The sequence below is a fragment of the Marmota monax genome, unplaced genomic scaffold (genome assembly GCF_021218885.2).
Source record: "Marmota monax isolate L192 unplaced genomic scaffold, Marmota_monax_Labrador192_F-V1.1 WCK01_AAM20220418_F8-fsc00047, whole genome shotgun sequence".
NCBI lineage: Eukaryota > Metazoa > Chordata > Mammalia > Rodentia > Sciuridae > Marmota > Marmota monax.
Genome location: NW_026692072.1, coordinates 9,724,169 through 9,741,742, shown reverse-complemented (window position 1 = coordinate 9,741,742; position 17,574 = coordinate 9,724,169). Strand labels below are relative to the sequence as shown.

The following is a 17,574-nucleotide window of genomic DNA, read 5'->3' as shown; positions in this document are numbered from 1 at the left end:
CCAATTAAACAAAATCAATTAACAGGAACACCAACAGTGTGTGTGTGGGGGGAGGGGGGTAGCACTGGAGACCGGAATGGAGCAAATTATATGTCTTTATGGATGTCAAGATGAATCCCACAACTATGTAAATCATAATGCACTAATTAAAAGCCATCACCAATGACGCTGTTCCACAAGGCAACGTGCCCCTAAGATTCAGCCTTAATTGCCTCTCACTGGGGTGCACAACCCTTTCCTCCAGTCTTCCCGGCTAGTCCTGGGTTTCAATGTTCCTCGGCTTCCCATCGCCTGCCTCCCGGTTGTCACTCAGGGACCTCAATGGCAGCTACCAGCAGGGGGTAGCTCAGGATGAGATCAGCTGCTGCCAACTGCCCTCTGACAAGCGCTGAGGGACCGACCTTGAACTGTAGAAGCTGGGAACCTGTCAACACGGGTAGGAATGGGCTGCCCTCCTGTTCCTTACCGTGCCGGCGCGTGACTCTGCTCTAGGACCCTCGCAGGCATCACCTGATTCTCAAAATGGCTCTTTGAAGAAGTTACCACTGTTAGCCTCACTTTATAGGTGAGAAACCAGAGGCTCAGGAGAATGAAGTGAATCGCACATAAAGGGGCCCGTTTGATGGGGGAGCTGTAGGCCAACTCAGTCAGCTACCGAGCGAGACCCCAGTGTGCCCTTTAGGCCATCCGCCCAGAGGCCTCTTCCTGGAAGAGTGCACAGGCCCTCAATGCTTGGCCCTCCCTTTTGGGATGCCTGGGCCCTGAGCCCCAGGCACGACTTGGTCCAAAGCTCCTCACTCACTGCCCACCCCAAGGCCTGCACCACCCACCACCCACACTTACCTTGTCTGTGTTCACTCAACCCTTCACCGACCTAAACTCCTTCCTCGGGATGAAAGTGTCCTGACAGGTCAGGGCTGAGACCCGGCGGCGGCCCTCCTCTCACTAAGCTTGCCTCAAGCTCTGCCCTGAAAGCTCTGCTTTTAAGCACAAGGTGGTTTCCCGGGTAATAATAAGATCCATCCTTTCCTGGGCGTCTCCCCAGGGAATCCTTATTACCTCAAATGCCTTTCTTTGCAACATTACAGAGAAATGGCTTAGCAAAGAACCACGTCCTGAACCTTGGCTCTCAAGCTTGAAGGGTATGAGCATCACCTGGAGATCTCAGGAAACACCAGGCCCAGGCCCTTTGAAGGAGTGTAGGGCCTGGGCCTGTGTGCTTTACCCAAGCCCCCAAGTGACTCTAACTTAGCAACCACTGGGGACTACTGCAGCAGGGAAACCCAATTACAGCGCAAATGAGCTTCTAATTGTTCCCTGTTTCTGGGGAGGCCATGATTTGAGAGTAGGTTGAAGTGAGTTAACCCAAAGCAGGAAGGAAAACTTGGCCAGGGAGGAGGGGGCGTCTCAGGATGGACAGATCCCTTCTCCAGGGCCACCTGCACGTGTGTGGCCTTGGCAAGCTGACCCAGCCCTTCTGATTTCCCCTTTCTTCTTGTTAAAGATGGAGGTAATAAAATCTCTCTCTTGGGAGGTGATGTGAGACCCAGGGGAAGCCTGCGCACATGCTGTGTACAGGGCAGGTAGAACTGCCACGTGAGGGGTGTGGTGGGGTTGTCAATCGTGCCCAGCAGCTCCTGGTCGGCCAGAAGCAAAGCCAAAAGCAACCTGTGGCCCCAGGATACCGTGCTCTGTGACTTTTTCCCCCCAAGCACTGGGGACCGATCCTGGGGTCTTGCACGTGCTAAGCAAGCTATATCCTCAGTCCTGTTCTTCAATTTTATTTTGAGACAGGGTCTCACTGATTTGCCCAGATGGGCCTCAAACTTACGAACTGATGCCTCAGAGTCCCGAGTAGCTGGGATTGCAGGCATGTGCCACGGTGCCCAGCTATTCTCAAACTTTAAAAAGGTGCTTATTTAAAATACAAACGCCTGAGCTCCATTAAGGTATTGTAATTCAGGTCTATAGTTGGGCCCAGGAATCTGCATTTTAAAACAAGCATGGCGGGTGACCCTGGACACTTGACACCTGCCATGGAGACTCCACACTTGGGGGAGCATGAGCTGTGGGCAGGCACTCTACCCAGAGGCAGGGCCTCACGTACCCCACCCTGGCTGCACTGACAGCCCATCTCCGCCGTCGTTGGTTCACCTCCCATCTCTCTGTCACCTGTTAGAACATTTACTGCAATGTTCATCTCATTCATTAAAAAATACAACTGGAAACAGTCCACTGAGCATCTCTTGGGTATCAAGCACTTGTTAGACCCTGGGATTATCAAAATGAAAGACAGCTTCCTAAATTCAAGGAGTCCTCGAATAAGCTTTCTAAAGTCTGGTCACCTCTTTCCTTGGCACAAGATGCTTCAGTGGTTCCCTTACAGAGGCAGCAAATTCAGATACCCCCAGGGACACAAAGTGTAACACACACAAAACTGACACAAGACAAGGGAAGACTGGGGAGAACGCTGGCGAAATGAAGCTGCCACCCCTCCTATATGCATTCAGATTAAAAACCAAAAAGTGGCTGGGTGCTGCGGCACACCCAGGAAATCCCAGCAACTCAGGAGGCTGAGGCAGGAGGATCGAAAGTTTGAGGCCAGCCTGGGCAACTTAGTGAGCTCCTGTCTCAGAAGAAGCAGGACTGGGGATCTAGCTTGGTGATAGAGCACCCTGGGTACTGCAAAAAAAAAAAAAAAAAAAATATATATATATATATATCTCATAGGCTTGCTCTTTGTACTCCCCCCTCCCCCATTTTCCTCCCAACCTCTAACAGTCCCAGACATGGAACCTGGATGACTCCCCACAGCACAGTCTGGAAAGCCCTTTCATAGCTCCACCACTCCTGCTCACCCAGTCTAAGCTCCCTTGTTAACCCTTCAAAGAACCTTCCTCTTGGCTCATCAGGCAGACGTAGGGGCCCACGGCCTGGGCTCCCATGTTCTTTGCTCTTGTCTGTAGCCTAGGACAACCAGGCAGATAGGGCTTCAGGGTGTCAGCTCTTGCTCACGTCCACTGCCTGGACTGCTCTGCCCCAGACACCTGCCTGGCTCCCTCCCTCCCTGCCTGCCTTCCAGTCTTTACCCAGATCTCACCTTCTCCCAGAGGACCACTGTCACCACCCCTGAACTCTGAGACCTGCTCCTCCCCGTCACGGCGCCCTGGTTTCCCCTCCAAAAGCATCATCTGACTGACTCATCATGTCATTGTTTATGTCCAGATGCTTCAATGTTTATGTCCAACGCTTTCAATCTCTAGAAAATCAACCACAGGAGGACAGGGGTCTTCAACTGTCTTGTTTACTGATATTCATACAAAGAAGGGCATCTGGCCAAGGAGGAACTCAGTGATTGCTGAAGTTTGGATCTGAAATGTCCCCCAAAGACCTATGTGTTATTAAAGGCTTTGGGGATGTAGAGACCTCCATATCCGGACCCTTGGGAGGTCTTAGGACATCAGGGTGCATAATGTGCCTCAAAATGGGGAGGGGAGACTTGTCTCTTCTGCTCTCTCTCCAGCTTCTTGGGTGCCAAGAAGAGAGGGCTTTCCCCCACCCCAGTCTCCCACGTGCCCAAAAGCAGCAGGCCAACCTTCCATGGGTAGAGACCTCTGGCTCTGGAAGCCAAAATAAAGTCTTTCTCTTTATGAAGCTGATTCTCTCAGGAATTGTTAGAGCAACAGAACGTTGACTAACAAGGTCTGAGAATAAATGAGTAGATGAGGCATGGACGGATGGTGAATATCAAAGTGCAACTGCTGGAGGCTGGGTCCCTTCGGTTCTGGAAGCTTCTCTGGTCTACTGCTGTCACAGGTCTAAGTCACAGAGGGGTTCTTGGTTAGTGTGTGCTGAACACTCCTTTGTAACCAACATCGATTAGCGACCAACAATGAAAATAAGGGAATCGTCCAATTGTAGGGACCTGGAGAATGTTGACGAGATTTTCCCGGAGGACCACCCTCCAGAGCCCTTCCTGGGACCGCAGAGCCACACGATGATGTGCCAACAGAGGTCGCTGAAACCTCGTTTTCTTGTCCGGGTGGAAAAGGGACAGCCAGCGGCGCAGACGCGGAGAAGCAGCGGGTGAGAGGAACGAGGAACGGAAAGGCCGAGCCCGGGCGGGTCACCCTTCCCCAGGGAGCAGCCGGCGTCCAGTCACCGAGGGCTGCGCGGGACTGCAGCGGGCCAGGTGCCGCGCACAGGGCGCCCGGCCCTTCCGACCCGCTGCGCCCCCTGGCGGCTGCTGGGATCTCCGTTCTGCAGACGGGACCTGGGAGAGGCGAGCCTTGGCCCAGGTCCCACAACTGGAAAACCTCTGGATGGGACTGGAAATCGGGATTGGGCAGAAGTGTTGTGGCATCTCCGCGCCCAAAGCAAACATGATCCCAGGTCCTGCCCGTGGCTTGGCCTGAGTCAGGCAGCCGTGGGCTCTAAGGTGGAGGAGGCGGCGGAGGTGGGGACTGGCCACACAAATTTACTCCAGAGGGAGCAGCCTGGCAGGCCCAGGTGAAGGCAGGTGGAAAGAGACCGCAAATGCCCCTCTAGGCCCATCTCAGAGAAGGGCAGCACTGAACCTGAAGCCCAGACAGAGGCGGGGTCCCCCACAGGTCCCTGAGAGGACCCCAGCTGGTGCACACCTGTTCTGATGCGGCTCTCTTTGCTCGGATGGGGCCCAGGGTCCCACATTACAGGCCTCCTAACTATTCCGCAGGAAAGCCTCTGAGGCTCACTTAAGAGGGCCAAACTGGGGCCAAGGTCGGCTACTTGCTTTGGGTGGACTGCAGGCTCATCTGAAGCCAGGCCCAGCATGTCCTCCTTCCAGATTTCTGGACTACAGGGACAGTCCCCTAATAATTTCATTAGGGCTGGCTGGTCTCTAGGTTATGTGAGGTTACCTGGTGTGGGGAGCATGAGGAGAAATGTCACAATGTCAGTCACCCAGCTGGTCGCAACCTGGCTGCCCTCTGGGGAATAGTCTTCCTTAAACTACTTGCCTTCTGGCCTGTTCTGCCAAGGCACTGAAAGCCCCCACCACAGCCCAAGCTCTGGCTGTTCTAAGAGGTTCTGGGAGTGGTCCTAGGTGTCCTTGGACCTCGGCACTCATACCGGACCAGGTCATAAAGAACTAAGCCTTTGCTCTACTTATTCCTCCTCTTCACTGATGGGAGCTGAGCTTACAGTCGGTGCCAAATAGCTGCTTTTGTTTACTTGTTTAACTGTTTACAAGGGAAAACAGATCGACAAAGCAGTGCTCTGTTTCCAGGGAATTTTTTACCCAATTTGAAAATGACATCTGTATCCTATTGGACAACAGAGAGGAGCAAATTTGCATTATTCATTCATTCAAGAAATAATTATTGAGTAATTGCCATGTGCTAGACACTTTCTAGGTGCTGACAATACAGAAGGTGACAAAACAGGAGCAGTTCTCTTGCAGTTTACCTTCTAAAGCAGGTGACCGAAAGTAAACAGCATATATAAATAAATATAACATAATTAGATAGGCACTGTGGACAACACTCAAGTTAGTATAGGGGGCTGAGAGCAAGAGAAGGTGCTATTTAGAGACAGGCAAAGACCCACAGGAAGTGAAAAAGCAGCCCACATAGATGGCTAAGGGAAGAGTGTTCAGGCAGAGGAGTGGCACATGACATGCAAAGGTCCTGGGGCAGGAGTGTATATTTGTTGTATTTGAGAAATGGAATGTCAGGCTTTGCAACCTTGATGAGGACTTTGGCTTTTATTCTGTCCGTGGTGAAAAGACAGCACAGTTCTCCCGAATTGTCAAAGGAGTTCCTAAGTGTCTTATGGAACTGGCTGGAAGTCCCCCAACCAGTCAGGATACCCAGGGTTGTAAGATAGTCCCTGGCCTGGAGTCACTGGTTCTCAGTGCCGAGAGAAGAGTGTCTTTGCTCTGAAGCCATCTGGGGCTGTCCATTCCCAGGGCAATATTTTCAACCAGGGAGCACATGGGGCTCTTGTGAAAGCTTTTCCCAAAACAAAGGCCGAGTCTCCCCTCTGCTCTGCTGACCCAGTCTCTGGGGTGGAGCATGGATAAGCACTGCGCACCAAGACCCACTGTCCTAGGGGTGGATGGGTGGTGGGGTGTCGGGGGGGCCTCTCATCCGTCCTAATGTTGTCTGCATGGACATTGAGGAGTGCTAAGGACTGAGCTTTTACCAGATGTCCCCAAAGCTTGGAAGATGTCCCCAAAGCTTGTGGGCCTGGAAGCTCCCTGCGGCCCGGAAGGCCCCGCCCCCTCGCTCCAGCCCCGCCCGCCGCCCCACCCTCGCGCGCCGCCTTTTCCCGGGCTCCTCCGTCTCGCTACTTGGCCTGGGTGTATTCCGCTGGCAGCCTCTCCCTCCTTTCCAGCACTCAGCAGGCTGCCAGGATCCAGCACCTCTTCCATATGAATAACCCCTCTCCCTGCCAGGGCTGCGGCTCCGTCCCCGCAGCCTCCCGGGCTCTTCTATTTGCGTCCCCCAAGGTCTCCTGCTCCGCCATCAAAGAGGCGTCTGCTGCCGCCACCCGTTCGTTCTCCCCCGACCAGGCTTGGTGTGCTGCTTCGACACAAAGAAAAGGGTTTTGTTTCATTTTCCACTGATGCGACCTGCTCCTGTCACCCACTCTTCGAAGCCAAGGGGCGCCCTTCAAGATCCCTGTGCTGGGAGAGACACCAAGTGCGCCAGCCCTGGGCTGAGTAGGCAGCAGGGGCCAGCAGCGCAGGTGGCTGGGTGCCTTGGTTCCCGCAGGGACAGGTGGCTGGCTGAACTCGTCTGCTGCAGCCCGGGCCTGTTTGCCCAGGTCCCTTGAGCTGCTCCGACGCCCTGGTTTGCTGTGGTCTCATATGGAGATGTCAAGAGAGTCGAGGGTTCAAAGCCCAAGTTTAAGTCCGGCTCAGTCACTTACAAACTGTGTAGCTACAGGTGATCTACAAAGTGTCCCTCCAGATCGCTTTCCTACCTGCAAAGTGAGGGCCGGCAGGAGCGGCTGAGACCCTGAACTTAAACTTGAGCCCCTCCACTCCTGCCCTGCCGTCCCCAGGCCGTTCTTCACCTGCCTCTGAAGCTTTCCTTCTTTCAGTCACTTTTCCCTGAGCCACACTTGAAGCTCTCACCAGGTTCCTGAGACTGAAGCCCTTCCAGGGAACATTCCAGAGGGACCTCTGTCTCCCCACAGCCTCCACCATGCGGCAGCCCTGGGAGCCTCTGACACACAAGGAGTTGATCGATTGCTCCCTGTCACCCGAAGTTCACAAGCTCCTCTGCTGGAAAGCTCCTCTGCAGAGGTCGTCTCCTTGTCCCCCAGGCCTCCTCTGACCCATTAGGCTCTGTCAACTGGGTCTCCCTCAAGACCAAACACCGCGAAGTCATCTCTGCAGCCTCCCTTCTTCCTAGGAATTCTCGGGCAGGGACAGCACCCGTGTTCCCCCTTGACCCCCACCCAGCCCACTCTGCTGTGTTCTCCTGGGAGCTCCTCTGACCCCCAGGGCCTTTCAGAGAGCAATCTTGGTGCCCAGCCGCTGTCCATGGGCACATCTCTTGAGGCACATGGAGTTCTACCAAGCACCAAGCACGAAGCACCGTCAGCACCTGGCCCCACACCTTGTGGCAGCTGAACGTTGGTGGCCCTCAGTGAGTCTTCTGGTATTCACGCCCTGCATGTTGATTCTGGGCTTGACCAGGGGACTTGCTGTGATCCAGGGGACGTTCACAAGCAGAGCTTGCTACAAGTGCAAGGGTTGCTGAGGAACGTTTGTCCCACCCAGCCAGCCCCTATACTGCAAAGCTCAGACCAGACCTCAGAGTGGCCACAGGACCTGCGGAGGGACAGAGAGAATGGAGGCACCTGGCACATCCCAGCCCCAATGGGTTGACAGCCAGTCACAGAGCAGACCAAGCAAAGCAGAACCCCCCAGCAGAGCCCGTGGGCTCTCACTATGAGCCATTCAGTTTGGGGCCACTTTGTCACACGGGGAAGGAATGCCTGCTATTGTTCCCAGGCTGCAGATGCTGGATCTGAGGTTCGGGGAGATTTCTTGAGGCTCCCGGTGTCACCAGTAAGCCAGGGTGGGCTGTGGCCCTGCACCCCCTAGGCCTCTGGCTGGAGGGAGCTTCAGGGACTGACAGCCCTGGCCACTGTCTCTGGATCCATGTGGTCCTCTCACTGAGGCTGGTGACTGAGCACAGTGGGCACAGCACCAGCGTGGTCTCAGGGACCCGGGTGCCTGACTGACCCTTTCCTGGACTGGCCTTGCCATACAGGACTCTTGGGACCCCAGCCCCTCTCTCCTGGTGGGGCCTCGCAGCCCTGAGCCTCTCCCACCCGCTCTGATCCGCCCTCTGCTCCACAGGTGAGTCCTCCAGCAAACCCCTGGCACCTCTGCCCCACCCAGTGGGGGAGCCGCGCTCCAGCCTTGGGGCCTGCCCAGGCACCTCTGTTCCCCTCTAGACACTTCTCCTCCCAGGAAAAACAAACATCTTCAAACATCACTCCCATCCCGACCTCAGACTTCTAAGGCCGCAGGAGAGGAAAACCCCAGGACAAGAAGAAGACACAGGGTCCCCCACAGACACCTGGCTGCTCAGGACCCCCAGATGCAGAGCCTCCAAGGAAGGACTGGCAGCTGGCAGCGATGCTGACCTTTTATCTCTGCCCCACGCACGCGACACACGTCTCCCTGAATCCTCTCAAACACCTTGAGACACGCAGAGTGCTTCCCTTGTCGCAGGTGAGACTCCTGGAGGTGGACAGCGCTGAGTGTTCAGGCCAGAGGGAAACACCCCAGGTGTGAACCCCTGCCCTGTCAGGGTTCCTTGGAAAAGCTACTTAGCTCCCCTGAGCCTCAGTTTCCCTGATTGTCAAACTGGGACCCTCGCCATCTCTTCCTCCCAGGGCCACTGTGAGCGTGGAGTTCACACCTCCGGGCCAGTCGTTTCCTTCTACACTGAGTGTCTTCGCCCCGATATTAACATATGCAGGATGAGGACTATTTTTAAGCTCCAGCTCCAAGCTGATCACCAATTGCAGGAGAGCTGATAGCAGGCCTGAGTCAGAATTCAGCGTTGGTTGCATTTATTCTTATAAACACACACACACACACACACACACACACACCACATCAACAACTAAAACCCTGATAAATTAGCAAGGGACACACAAAAAATCAAAGGCTCCAAGCCAGAACTCAAAAAAATCCCCTGGATTCTTTCCCGATGAAGGGAGGTTTTCCACAGAGACCAGCCTGTGCCGTGGGGGCCTCGGCTGCTCGGCCTCTCCTTGAGAAAGCTCCTGAGGTAAAAATAGCCAAGCAGCAGGCGGCCCTTCTGGGACTGGAGAAGTGGAGGGGAAGGACAGAGGGGGCTCGCTCCCCACGCTCCCCACGCCTGTGTCCATGAGAAACAGGAAGGAGGGTGCGGCTCCCCAATGCGGGGTCTGAGGGCCAGGAGGGGAGGCCCGGGGTGGGGGACTTCCTGCTGAGGGCCCGGAGGAAAGAGTGGGGTCAGGACTCCTAGAGCCGTTGACTCAGAGAACCCCGAAAATGTCTGTGTGTGTTCTCAGATTTACCCAGGGAGAAATACAGACACCCCGAGAGGGCAGTCGGCTGGCAGACCTGAGAAGAGGCCAGCTGCTACTGTCACCAAACAAGAAAGACTGGGAGAAGCCCCTTAGTGCATTTAAAAATAAAAAAATCCAAACAAAAATTTACAAGGCCCAGGGGACCCTGGCTTGACGGTTTGGAACAAACCCAGGGTAATGGCATCACTTCCAAGAGGCCCGTGTTCGGCACGGCTGTCCTGGCCCCAGGGACCCCAGTTAGATTCCATCTTTCTCCTTCCTAAGTGATCTCGAGGCCAGCCAGAGATCAAGCAGCGCCTCTGGAGAGCCGCCGCCCACGCCATCAGGCAGGCAGGCGAGCAGGACCTTCCAGAGGGTTCAGTGCCTTTTTAAGGCTTCAACATGCAGATGAAGCTTCCATCCAAGTCCAGCGACGGGGAGCAGCTGCCAGGTCACATGGCAGGTCCCCAGACCTCCAACCCAGCGCTGCTGCTCTGCCTGAGCCACCAGCGGTTCCCCAACAGCAATGAGCGCACGCCTGCTGTGTGCCCGGCAGGTCCCAGGTCCGTGGGGCATGAGGGTGGGAGGCTGTGTTCTTTTGTCACGAATACAGAGCAAGCCTCTCGGATAAGGTGCCATAGGAGCAGAGACCTAAAGGCAGGACACGGTGAGCCACACAGACGTCTGCTGGAGAACATTCCAGGCCGGGACAGAAAGCACAAAGGCTCTGGGGCTTAGCATGTTGCAGGAGTAGCAAGAAGCTGGGCGCTGGCGAGGAGCTACCTGGAGATGAGGTCACGGACAGAGCAGCAGGCCCAGCAGCCCCTGGAAGGACTGTGGCTCTCTCCCAGATGGGGCTTTGCAGGCTTCTGAGCAAGATGGGGTTCCTATAAAAGAATCCCTCTGATTATAGTGTCGCCATTGTAGAGGTCAAGGGTAGGACTATACAGAAGGACAGAGTGACAATGTGGCCCAGAGTGGTCACTGTGAGGGTGGTGAGAAGTGGATTCTGAGTAGCCGTCAAGCCAAGGCTTGATGCTCCAGTATTCATGGGGTGGAGGGGACGGAGAGAAGCCTCAAGATAACCGCAGGGCCTGGGCCTGCACAAGTGAGGACTGAGTTGCGGTCTCGGGAGGTGGGGGACGGTGGGAGGGGTGAGTGGGGGAGGGGCTGAGTGCATGGGCCAGCCTCAACTCAGAACCCACCCCAGCAGATTCCCCTCTGCCTTTAGTATGCAGCACCCAAACCCAAGCTCAGCACCCAGCTGTGTGGCTAAGAGGTGGCCTCTGTCTAGGCTGCATTATAGCTCAGACACCAGTGCCCCATCCACTCCCATCCATCTCCACACAACCAGCTGGGCCCCAGCATTCCGAGGGATGCACCCATTATGGAAATGTTGCTTAAGCCAGTACTTGCTTCTCTCTACTGGTTTATAGAGCATTCTTCTAGCATCCACACGGTCCTCCTCAGAAGCCTGTGAGAGATGTGAGGGAGGCCATTGCTCTTCCTTTCCACACAGGAGGAAACTGAGGCACAGAAGGATCCCTAGGGCCAGGCTGTTCCGCCACACTATCAGGGTCGGTCGGGACCCTTGTCTGCTGAGCCCTGGGTGACAGCCCCTGGGCCACACACTCTGCTCAGCGGGTGGATTCCAGGATGACCACAGAATGCTGCAGACCCTTGAGCAGCTGCAAAGAATTTGGTCTGTGGCTGACCTGTCCAGCGAGCAGCTGTGTGCAGCAGTCCCGTAGCTGTTTAAATGCTTATTTAATTAATATTTAGTACAATTTAAATGAATTCTTCAGTCATATTGGCTACATTTCAAGTGCTCACTGTGGCTACTGGCTACCAGAGTGGGCAGCACAGATGTAAAACTTTTCTGTTACCACGGAAAACTCTACTGGACGTGCTGACAGGACCACCCTCCCTGTCCCCGCCCCCCCCCAGCCCCACTGCCAGAGTTGAGGGCCTGTGGGTAGAGGGTCACCGCTCACCGCCTCCATCACTGCCAGCTTCTTCCCTGGCTGCACACCACCTGTACTGGGACTTAATGGTTGTTTTTAGGTTGATTCACTTTTTAAGCTTAAATACTTAGATATGCCTTGTGCACGTACACACACACACACACACACACACACACACGCTGTGAGGGTCCATCTCTCTCTCTTCTTGCTTGCTTTAAAAAATATCTTAAGATCATTTTTATTGGTGCATTACAATTGTACCTAAATAGTGAGTTTCACTGTTACATATTCACACATGCACATAACATAATTGGGTCAATTTCATTCTCCCATCCTTCCCCTGCCCCCCATTCCTCCCTACCCCTGGACCTTCCCCTACTCCACTGGTCTCCCTTCCATTTTAATGAGATCCTCCCTGCTTTCCCCCCATTTTCCCCTCTAGCTTCCTCATACGAAGGAAAATATAAGACCTTTTACTTTCTGAGTCTGGCTTATTTTGTTTAACATAATGCTCTCAAGTTCCATCCATTGTCTGGTAAATGACATGATTTTGTTCTTCTTTATGGCTAAGTAAAACTCCGCTGTGTATCTATACCACATTTTTTGACCCATTCTTCCGAGGATACTTAAGCGGATTCCACAGTTTGGCTATTGTGAACTGTGCCACTATAAACATGGGAATTCATGTGTCACTAGAGTACGCTGACTTTTAGTCTTTAGGATAAATACCAAGGTGGCATAGAGGGTCATATGGTGGCTCCATGCCTAGTCTTTTGAGGAAACTCTATACTGATTTCCCTAGTGGTTGTAGTCATTTACAATCCCACAAGAGTGTGGGACTGTACCTTTTCCTCCACATCCTCATTAGCATTTGTTATTATTGTTGTTATGGCTGCCGTTCTAAATGGAGTGAGATGAAATCTCCATGTCGTTTTGATTTGCTTTTCCCTAACTGCTAAGGATGTTGAACATTTTTTCATATATTTGTTGGTCATCTGTATATCTTCTTTTGAGAACTTTCTATTTAGTTCATTTGCCCACTTGTTTTTTTTTTTTTTTCTTGGTGGTTTTTTGAGTTCCTTATTCTGAATGTTAATCCTCTTTGGAAGACTAGCTGCCAAAGATTTTCTCTTATTCTGCAGACCCTCTCATTTCCTTTCTGTGCAGAGCTTTTTAATTTGATGCCACCCTGCTTATTAATTCTTGGTATCATTTCCCGAGATGTAGGAGCCTTATTGAGGAAGTTGGTGCCTGTGCCTATATATTGGAGTGTTGACCTATGTATGTTTTCTTCTAGCAGTTGCAAAGTTTCAGGTCTAATTTCTACATCTCTGATCCACTTTTTTTAAAAAAAAAATTTGTTCTAATTAGTTTTATATGACAGTAGAATGCATTTTGACACATCATGCATAAATGGAGTATGACTTCTCATTCTTCTGGCTGTACATGATGTAACATCACACAGGTCATGTCATCACATACGCACGTAGGGTTTGGTCCACTTTGAGTTGACTTTTGTGCATGGTGAGAGATAGGGATCGTCTACATGTGGAATTTCATTCTTCACATAGGCAGTTCTACATAACCAGTTTCCCCAGCACCATTTGTTAAAATGGCTCTCTTTCCTCCAGTGTATATTTTTGGTACTTTTGCCAAGGAGCAGATGTCCGAATCTATGTGGGTTTGTCTCTGTGTCTTCTAGTCTATTCCATTGGTCTATGTGTCTGTTTTTAGGCCAGTACCTTGCTGTTTTTGTTACTACAACTCTGTAGTATAATTCGAAATTGGGTATTTTGAGGCTTCCAACATTCGCTGTTTTAGTTACAATTTCTTTGGCTATTCTGGGTCTTTTATTCTTCCATGTGAACTTTAGGACTCAAAAGAATGTCGTTGATATTTTGATGGGGATTGCGTTGAATCTGTAGATGACTTTTGGCACTATGGTCATCTTAACAATGTTGATTCTGTGTATCCAAGAACGTGGGAAGTCTTTCCATCCTCTGGTATCCTCTTCAATTTCCTTCTTGGGTGTTCTATAATTTTTATTGTAGTGGTCTTTCATCTCCTTGCTTAGGTTTATCCCTAGATTTTTGTTTTGTTCTGAGGGTATTGTGAATGGAATTTTTCCCTCTGATTTCTTTTTCAGCAGTTTGTTATTGGTGTGTAGGAAAGCTATTTATTTTTATATGTTGATTTGATGTCCTGCCACTTTGTTGAGTTTGTCTTCTGGTGGAGCTTTTTGGGTCTTCTTAGTATAGGATCACATCATCTGCAAACAGTGATAATTTGACGTCTTCCTTTCATATTTGTATTGCTTTTATTTTCTTCTCTTGCCTAAATGCTCTCGCTAAAAATCCAAGTACTGTATTGATCAGGAGATGAGAGATATGATGAGAGAGAGAGAGAGATGAAAGAGAGACAGACAGACAGAAATGGTGTATATACATAATTAAAATAATAACCATAGAAGGGAGAGGAATAGAGCAGCAGAGGAAGTGGACTGCAGGAGGGAGGTGGAGAGGGAGGGGCAGGACTAGGGAATGAAGTGGATCAAATCCACTGTGCGTATTCAAATGAGGCATAAGGAATCCTACCGTTATGTATAGTGATGATGCACCCATCAAAAGAAAGAAACAGAAAATATGACCTATATGGGGGCGGGGAACAGCCCATAAAACTACCCATGAGGATGCCCAGATATTGAATTTTTTAGACAAAGGCTTTAAATTGGCTCCTATAAATATGGTCAGAGAACTAAAGGAAGCCAAATATAAAGAATTAAAAGAAAGTGTGAGAACAATGCCTCACCCAATAGAAAATTCATAGTCTCTTATGATTAAAAAAAAAAAAGAATGTGGCTGGGGCTGTGGCTCAGTGGTAGAGCACTCGCCTAACACATGAGGCCCTGGGTTCGATCCCCAGCACCACATAAAAATAAATAAATAAAATAAAGGTATTGTGTTCACCCACAACAACAAAAAAAAATAATAAAATTTTTAAAAACATGCATCCAGTAAACTAGGAAGAGAAGGAACCTTCCTCAGTTTGATAAAGGACAGCTATGAAAAACCCACAGTTAACATTATTTTTCATAGTGGAAGAAGGAAAGCTTTCCTTGGAAGATCAGGAACAAGAAAAGATGTCTACTCTCTTCTTCTCTCCTCCCTTCCCTTTAGGGACTGAACCCAGAGCCATGTAAGTTTCACTTCATCAAAATTAAGAATTTCTATACTTTGAAAGACACTATCAAGAAGGTATAAAGATAACCTCAAAAGAGGAAAAACAAATGAAAATTGTATATCTGAGAAGAATCTAGTATTTAGAACATACTTAGAACTCAATACTAAAAAAGACAACCAAATTTTTAAATAGGCAAATGCTATGAACAGATATTTCTCCAAAACATATATGCAAATGTGTCAATAAGCATATGAAAAAGTCCTTAACATCATTAGTCATTATTAGTTATGTGCAAAGAAACCAAATACCATGTCCTACTTACTAGGATGGCTAGAATCAAAAGTAAAGACAATAATTAGTAATTAGCAAGGATGTAAAGAGACAGGGGCCCTCATAGGCTGCTGGTTTGGCAGTTCCTCAAAAGGTTAATCATGTTTCCCTATAACTAACAATTCCTACACTAGGTTTCTACCCAGGAGAATTTTATAAAAATGTGCAGGCAAAAACATGTAAACCAATGTTCCTAACAGTTACTATTTGTAATAGCCCAGAGTGGAGACAATCTAGTCCATCAACTAATGAGAGGGTAAACAAAATGGGGTACATCCATAACAATGGAATATCATTCGATAATAAAAAGGAATGAAGTGCTGACACATGTTGTGCCCTGATGAACCTTGAGAACACTGTGTTAAGTGAAAGACAGTGGCCCCAGGAGACCACGCAGCATAGGACTTCATTATGTGAAATGTCCAATTTACAGATCATGGATTGATGGTGGCAAGGGGCTAGGGCCATAGGGAATGGAGGGTGATCATTGATGGGTACTCAGTTTCATTTTGGAGTGATGAAAATGTTCTGGAATCAGTTAATGGTGATAATCGCACAACATGGTGAGTCTATGAAACCACTGAATTGCTTACTTTTAAAGAATGAATTTTAAATGTGAATGATATCTCAATAAAGTCTTATTTTTAATGAGTTCTTATTATGATGATTTTTATATGATTCTTGCCCCAAGCCTAGAAGAAATCCCTCTATCCTGAGTCCGAGGGTGCTGGCACACCCCAGCAGGCCCAAGAGGAAGGCCCCTCAACCTCAGGCTGCACACAGCTGAGCCCAAGTCTGGGGGAGAAGGCTCTGCCCTAACTGAGCAGCAGCTGCGGCCTGAGGACTTGGGTCAGGAGGGCCAACCTGAGTGGGTCTGGAGCGAGTTGGGCCCTGGGTCTGGGCTGCTAGCACGCACAGGTGGAAGCATAGCCCGGCCAGCACAGGCCCCAGGGCGGAGGTCATCCAGGTCCAGCTGAACTGTCCACCCAGAGTGCTGAAGCTCCCCTCCCAGGTACCAGATCTCCAATCTCCTTAACCAGAGCCCTGGTGGCCGGGGGCCCAGTTCCTTCCCCTGGTGGGGGTAGTGGACAGACAGAGAGGCCCAGAGGCAGGGAGTGGCCAAGGTCCCTGCTGGGTGAGGAAAAGAACTCTGGTCCCCTGGGTCCCTAGCTTCAATGTTCTTCAAGAAGCATTTTTCCCAAAACAGTCCTCCCTTGAGACGCTGCTGGTGCCCCGGGGAGTCATCTATATTTACAGTTTATGGCAAAATCAGTACTATTTGGCAGTGGCTGTTGCCAGCCCAACCACGAGCTGCTCGCCCCCACTCCTCCCCTCCCCAGCACCCAGAAGCTTCCGGGAACCACTCCGCCCGCCTTTCTCTGTGTCCCCAAGGTCAGTCACCATTACGTGCATCATTTCTCAGGCCCAAGGCTGAGCACTCTACAGACGTGACCTGCTTCCACCTCCTCCATCCAGAGGGTGGGGAAGGCTGAAGAGGCCCACTCTCCAGGAGGAAGCCGAGGCAGAGAGTTACGTCAATGGCTCAGAAAGGCACCCACCTGGCTGCACCCTTCTCACGAACACTTGGAGCCTTCTTCAGGTAATTTACAAGGCTGGTGCCCTAAGGCCAGCAGACAAAAGAGGCAGCCCCAGGGCCCACCCTTCCCCTCTGCTGCAGTCACCTACCCCAGCTCCTTTTGCAGGGCTTTTGCATAAAGCCTTGCAGACTGAACACAGGGAGCTTCATCATACAGACCACAATGTGAGTGGTGCCCTGGAGTTGTGCAGTGCACAGCCTACACAGCTGTATGTGTAGGCCCTGCCTTTTCACCAGGCCCCGCTTCCTTCTCCTAACTTAGTGACTTCTGTCCATGTTGGAAGACCTGCCTCAAATTCTACCCAGACCTCCTGGACACTCTTCCTCTGGACCTCCACAGATAAGTGCCTTCCCTTGGGTATTGGAAGGCTGCCTCTGTGCTGTGCCTGTGTATCTGAGTGTCCTTGACAAGCTCCAAGAGGACAGAGGCTGGCCTTGAAATTGCTTGTCTCCCGCCTCACCTGACAAGACGCCAAGGGCTCTATAAATATTTGCTCACTGGCAGGTCTCCAAATTATGAGGGATGAGGCAAAAACCCCAGAAGCGAATCAGATTTTCAGAGCTGGAAGGGCTTCTAGAAGAACAGCAGTTCTAGTTTATTCATCAGGAAACTGAGGCTCGGGGAGGGGAATGACCGTCCCGGAGTCCTAAGATCTGTTCGAGCTCTGATTCCTCTCTCATTCACCACCCTGGGGGGCTCTGTTCTTGGCCCTCTTCTTCCCCAGATATGTGACAGCAGATTTTGTGCTGTAGCCCCCAGACTTGTCTACTTTTTCTCCACTAAAGTCCCAAATCACAGAGTCCTTTAATTTGGGGATTAGAAATGACCTTCAAACCAGATGTGGTGGCACACACCTGTCATCCCAGCGGCTGGGGAGGCTGAGGCAGGAGGATCTTGAGTTCAAAGCCAGCCTCAGCAACAGTGAGGTGCTAAGCAACTCA

The 17,574-nt window shown here is 51.1% G+C and overlaps 1 protein-coding gene across 1 annotated transcript in view; it reads right to left on the bottom strand.

Annotated features, from left to right (window-relative positions):
* Positions 1–17,574, bottom strand: part of Accsl (1-aminocyclopropane-1-carboxylate synthase homolog (inactive) like) — a 92,606-nt gene that overhangs the window by 12,873 nt on the left and 62,159 nt on the right. The gene's annotated exons all lie outside the window — the stretch shown is intronic.